We start from the raw sequence: 6,264 nt of genomic DNA, 5'->3' as shown, positions 1-6,264 counted from the left end.
TGCTTTTGTTGAACCAGAGGAAACTGAGGGGCAACCTGATTGAGATGTTCAAGATTATGAGGGGCATGGACAGGGTGGATAGGGAGCAGCTGTTCCCCTTAGTTGAGGTTCAGTTATGAGGGGACACAAGTTAAAAGTGAGGGGTGGGAGGTTTAGGGGGAACTTGAGGAAAAACATTTTTATTCAGAGGATGGTGACGGTCTAGAATGCACTGCCTGGGAGGGTGGTGGAGGCGGGATGGGTCACATCCTTTAAAAAGCACCTGGATTAGTACTTGGCACGCCATAACATTCAAGGAAAGAGAAAAAGGACATTCTAGTACAAAACATCCCAGTAAATGGAAGCAAGTTAGAACATGCCAATCAAGTCCATTATGTAAGAAGTACAGTAATATCCACCGTCAGAAGCAATACTAAATTCTGAAATAAAATCAGAGAAGCCAAAAGTGTTTTTATAAAGTTAGGCAACATTCTAAGAAACATCAGCTTGACCCTTCCAATGAGACTCCATGTGTTTAAATGTTAGGTCTGGCCAATAATGAATTATAGATGTGAAACTTCGAGCTTTGGAAAAGGGGAAGCAAAGAAAATCAAGAGCTTTGACATACGGAGTGCCAGAGAAGGATCCTACGGTGAGCTGGGTAGAGTAAAGAACTCACATAGGAGACTGAAATGAGGCCAGAGGAACAAGAGAAATCTTAAATGATATCATAAGAAGACAAAGAGTTCTTCAAATATGTGGCTGGAACTTTCACACCTCACTGCTGCTGCGAGTGAGGATGGAGAGTTTGGCGCTCAGCCAAATGTCTGTTCACTGCAGTGGGACCAGAGGATCCCGTTGGCATGAACGGCCAGAAAATTCCAGCCACTATCTGTGCGGAAGGCCTAACCACCACTGGAGGAAACGCAAGAGGCTGACAGCATTAAAGACTGACTCGACCCAAACTCCATGTTGTGCTTTAATTATACAGCACGTTGGTGAGATCACGTCAGGAGTATTGTGTATAGTATAGTATTTAAGGAAAGGTGTAAGTGTTTTGGAAGCAGTTCAGGGAAGTTTACCAGACTAATAGTTTGAAAGGGTGGGATGTCTTATGAGGAAAGATTGGACATCCACTGGAGTTTAGAAGAGTAAAAGATGACTTGATTCAAACCTTTATGATCCTGGGGCATATTGACAGGGTGGATGTAGAGAGAATGTTTCCTTGTATGGGAGAATCTAGAACCAGGGGCTCGCTGTTTAAAAATATGTCGGAGATGAGAATTTCCTTCTCGGAGGGTCGTAGGTCTCTGGAATTCTCTTCCTCAAAAAGCGGTGGAAGCAGAATCTTTCAATGTTTCTAAAGCAGAAGTGGATAGGTTCTTGATGAACAAGGGGGTGAAAAGTTATTGGGGGTAGGTAGGAATGTAGGGTTGATGCTACAATCAGATTTTATTGAATGGCAGTGCAGACCTGAGGGGCTGAGTGGCTCCTAATCTGTATGTTTGTACATCCAACAACAAGGTCATTCACCATTGCTATGATCAGAAAGTTTGGAAGACCTATGCCGCTTGGCATGGCTTTAGACAACAATGATGACTGGATAATAAGATACAAGGCATCCCGGAGAATGAACCACGGAGTTTTGAAAGAAAATATCCTCAAAATATTGAGGAAGTTGGCTAGGTTAGGTTTAGTTGGCCCTTGAGAAGGTGTGGTCAGCTACCTTCTGCAGTCTTCAACAACAATGTTGTTCCCACTGTGCTATTGGGTCCAAGGTTCCAAGGACTTTAGGTCAACAATGGTCCATGGCTGAGATACATGTCAGCAAGTCTGCTCTCCATTTGAAAAGAAAGGATATAGAGGCAGCAAGGAAGCTGCAAAGAGGATTTACAAGGCTGCCACAAAAACTGAGAAAAGCCCGAGGGATAACCTGGTAAGGTCTTTAGAAGGATAGGCATAGAGAAGTTATTTCCACTTATGGGAGGAGGGTCCAAAACCAGAGGAATTCATGAGAAACTTCTTTATCCAGGGAACTTGCTATATAAAAATGTTCAGCTCATCAACCCTCTCCCTTTCTCCTCTAAGGAGAGAAAAGTATAATTCTTAACAGCTAACTATCTCTATAGTTCCAATGTAAGCAGTATCGTTATAGATATAAATCCCTCTTCAGACCAAGTTAGCACAAAAAAATGGCTCACATGGATGCTATATTTCCAGCCTTTCAATCCCTCTGGCCAGATACAGAAAGACACAAGTCCTCTCTCTCCCAAACAGCAGACTCCAGAGAAAGAGACTTATTTCCTGGCAGATCCCAGTCTCCAAAACCAGACAGTGAAAGAGATTGTTGTAGTTAAACAATACCGTAGAGACTAGTCGTGAGTCAAAGTACAGTAGTTTATTTTTCACAAGCTTGTGGGAGAAGTCCAATTCCTAACACGGTCTCCAGACTTCTCGCCGAGTACAAGTTAAGAACAAATATTTATACATATATTTTCGCCCCTGGTCATGTCCGCATTTTCTCACGATTATTGCTGCCTCAGCGATTCCGTCCTTCGTGTAGTCTGTGTAATCGTGGCCATCTCAAGGCTGTCTGTTTTGTCGCCTCTATGTGGACACCTGTGGTTTGTTTAGATTATAAGTTTGCACAAACAAGTTAACTGAAATACAGGGGCCTATATAACAATTTATATCGGCATGGATGAATAGTATGTAATGAATATATATGAATCTATTATTATACGATCACAGAAGGCATGCATGTAAGCTCCACCATGTTAAACAGCAAAGTACATAATATAAAAGAACACAAAATGGATTCTAGCTTAGCTTCTACTCGCTGGGTTAGCCACATTCCTGAACACAATTAGCTGGGAAAAATCATGAGCTTGTACACAGCAGCTGCTTCTCTCATCTGTTTGGATACACGAAAACAAGCTCTACAATGCTTCTCACAAATCTCTAAGTAATACAAAGTTCATTAACCCATTCCCGTCTTCAAGACACAGAGAAAGCTACCTCGTTTTAAAGATCCCAAGCAGCAACTATGTAAGGCTAATTCTGCCCAATCACATGACTTTTCCTGTCAGTCAATCTTATCAAGCACTACTATTACAAAAAACCCAGGGGAAAACACTAAAATAACCAACTGCATTAACCCAGATTAAAACAAACATTCCAGCAAGTAGGACCAATTATGTTGCTGCAGCATCATCAGGGGCTGTCGGTACAAAGTGGCACTGGTTAATAGAACTGACTGCTAAAACAAATCCTGTACAAGAAATGTGACACAAATACAGTTCTTAAAGACACAGTATCATCACATAACCTACGACATCTTTAACATAGTAAAAATTCCAAGGTGTTTCACAGGAGTGACAGCAAAGAGTCATTAAAGGACATATAATGGCAGTTGACAAAAAGCTGGGTCACAGCCAGCATAATTAAGGATCCCACGCACCCCGGACATTCTCTCTTCCACCTTCTCCCTTCAGGAAAAAGATGCAAAAGTCTGAGGTCACGTACCAACTGACTCAAGAATAGCTTCTTCCCTGCTGCTGTCAGACTTTTGAATGGACTTACCTTGCATTAAGTTGATCTTTCTCTACACCCTAGCTATGACTGTAACACTACATTCTGAACTCTCTCATTTCCTTCTCTATGAACAGTATGTTTTGTCTGTATAGCGTGCAAGAAACAATACTTTTCACTGTATGTTAATACATATGACAATAATAAATCAAATCAAATCAAATCAGACGTGGTGTCTAAGTTATGTCTTAAAGGAGGAAAGTTAAAGAGCTGGAAATGTTTCCAGTGGCACTTCCAAAGTTAGGGCCTGGGGAGTTAAAGGTACAACCATCAATGGTGGAGCAATTAAAATGGAGAATGCTCAAGTGGTCAGAATTGGAGGAATACAGATATCTAGGAGGGTTTTCAGACTAGAAGAGATAAGAAATGAGGTCATTTAAAGATCTGAGAACAAGGATGAAAATGTTATAGTCAAGATGCTGTTTAACTAGAGCCAGTGTAGGTCAGTGAGAAAAGATGTGACGAGTGAACAGGCCTTGGTGCAAGATAAGGCACAGGTAGCAGGGTTTTGGATTAGCTTAAAAAAATAAGTGGTGGAAGATGAGAGGATGATCAGTATTGCATGGGCATAGCCCAGTCTAGAGATAACAAACAGGTTCATGGACAATGGGGTGGGGGGGTGAATTTAAACTTCCCTGATTTCCCGCTCTTTACCCATCTGTTAACAGAAAGGTGTTTTTTTTTAATTCTGATTTCCCACTTTATAAATGGCATATTTCCCCAACCTTTAAATTTGGAAATGTTCCAGTCCTGGATACACAACTTGCACAGCAAACTTGAGGTCGGAGGAAATAGAAACAGTTGGTTTATATTTACACACACACACGAGGGGTTTCGCAATGTCCAGCACTTTTTGCACACACACAAGAAATGGGGTAAAAGGAAGAGTTCACTGCTTAGCCACAATAAAATAGAAATTGGAGTTTTTTAATATGTGTCCAGAGTTCAGAATCAGAAGTCAACTGGAATGTTCCTTCTGAGGGGAAGTTGACTGACTGGAGCGTGATCTGTCTTTGCAGAGTGAGATATCCATGATGGGAGAAGGCACATAGAATGAGTTTGTCTGGAGTTCCATGCTTTTGATTTGATTTAATTTATTATTGTCACATGTATCATTATACAGTGAAAAGTATATTTTCTTGCGTGCTATACAGACAAAGCATACTGTTCGTAGAGAATGAAAGGAAAGGACGCAGAGTAAGGGTGTAGAGAAAGATCAACTTAATATATGGTAGGACCCTTCGAAAATCTGATGGCAGCAGGGAAGAAGCTGTTCTTGTGTCAGTTGGTACATGACCTTAGACTTTTGTATCTTTTTCCCGACGTAAGAAAGTGAAAGAGTGTACATCTAGGGTGCGTGGGATCCTTGATTATGATGGCTGCTTTTCCGAGGCAGCGGGAAGTGTAGAGAATCAATGGATGGGAGGCTGGTTTGCGTGGTGGACTGGGCATCGTTCGCAACCCCTTGTAGTTTCTTGCAGTCTTGGTCAGAGCAGGGGCCATACCAAGCTGTGATACATCCAGAAAGGGTGCTTTCTATGGTGCATCTGTAAACGTTGGTTTCACCAGTTGGCATGTTTGATGAAGGCCAGAGTTCTTTCTGCCGCCACTGGCTTGATGGTAAACAGCACAGGCTGTTGCTGGAGTTCTGGACACATTGGGAGTCAAACAGCAACTACTGGACTTTAGTTCCACTGGACAATATTGCAGTGCAGCTTGGGAATACCTCCCAATACTCGTCCTTGGTGTGGTACAAAGGAAGTATATTCCCATGGCTGGAATTGCGAGCTGTTTAATTGGAATCAAGATTCCTTTTGTTTTTTTGGAGTCATTGGTTTTGTGGGTTAACAAAATGAAACCCTCCTGTCGAAACAATGGTGTTGGAACAATTAATGCTTAGGCCATTCCCGCCATAATGAAATATTAAGATCTGCAAAGACTTGCTTTTGTTTGAAGTTGGCTGCAGCAGACCCATCATCCACAGGGCCATTGCTACATTGGAACAGCTGTAAGCATCATGCGACCCGTTGGAAGGCATCTTGTCAGCTCGGTAATTGTCCATTTTGAAAAGCACAAAAAAACTAACTTCATATAGTGATCCAGCAGATGAAAATCTATCTTCCATATTTCGACCATGACACGTGGAAGTGGGATACAGTGGTCACATCAGCTGAGGTGGAGTGAAGTTGGGTGATGTTACTGAGGTGGAGACTGGCAGTCTTCAATGGTGCAGATATGTGATCCAAACTCAATTTGGGATGAAATATAGCACCAAGTAAGTGAACATTCTGGTTCAGCCTCAGATAGTTACGAGGGAGAGGGATGGAGACAATGATTAGCCAATGGGAGTTTGTCGAGGAGACCAAGGACTATGGCTTCAGTCTTCCCCATAATCATAAATAAATAACTTGCCGCAGACACTTTAAAAGGTGTTTCCCCAAAGTTACCCATTGTGTGTGGATGTGTATTTAAATAGTCGTTTCCACAGAGCCGTAGTATCCCAACAGTGCACAATTTGGCCATTCGGCCCATCAATTAGGCAACAACTTGCCGAAAGAGCATCTTACCCACATGCACAACCCTGCTCGATCCCTGTAACCCTGTGCAATTTAGCATTGCCAATCCACCTAATCCATCTGTGGATTGTGGGAGGAAACCAAAGCAGCGGCAGGAAACCCACACGGAGACAGGGAG

The sequence above is a fragment of the Mustelus asterias genome, chromosome 17, assembly GCF_964213995.1.
Source record: "Mustelus asterias chromosome 17, sMusAst1.hap1.1, whole genome shotgun sequence".
NCBI lineage: Eukaryota > Metazoa > Chordata > Chondrichthyes > Carcharhiniformes > Triakidae > Mustelus > Mustelus asterias.
Note: the sequence above shows the minus strand (reverse complement) of the source record.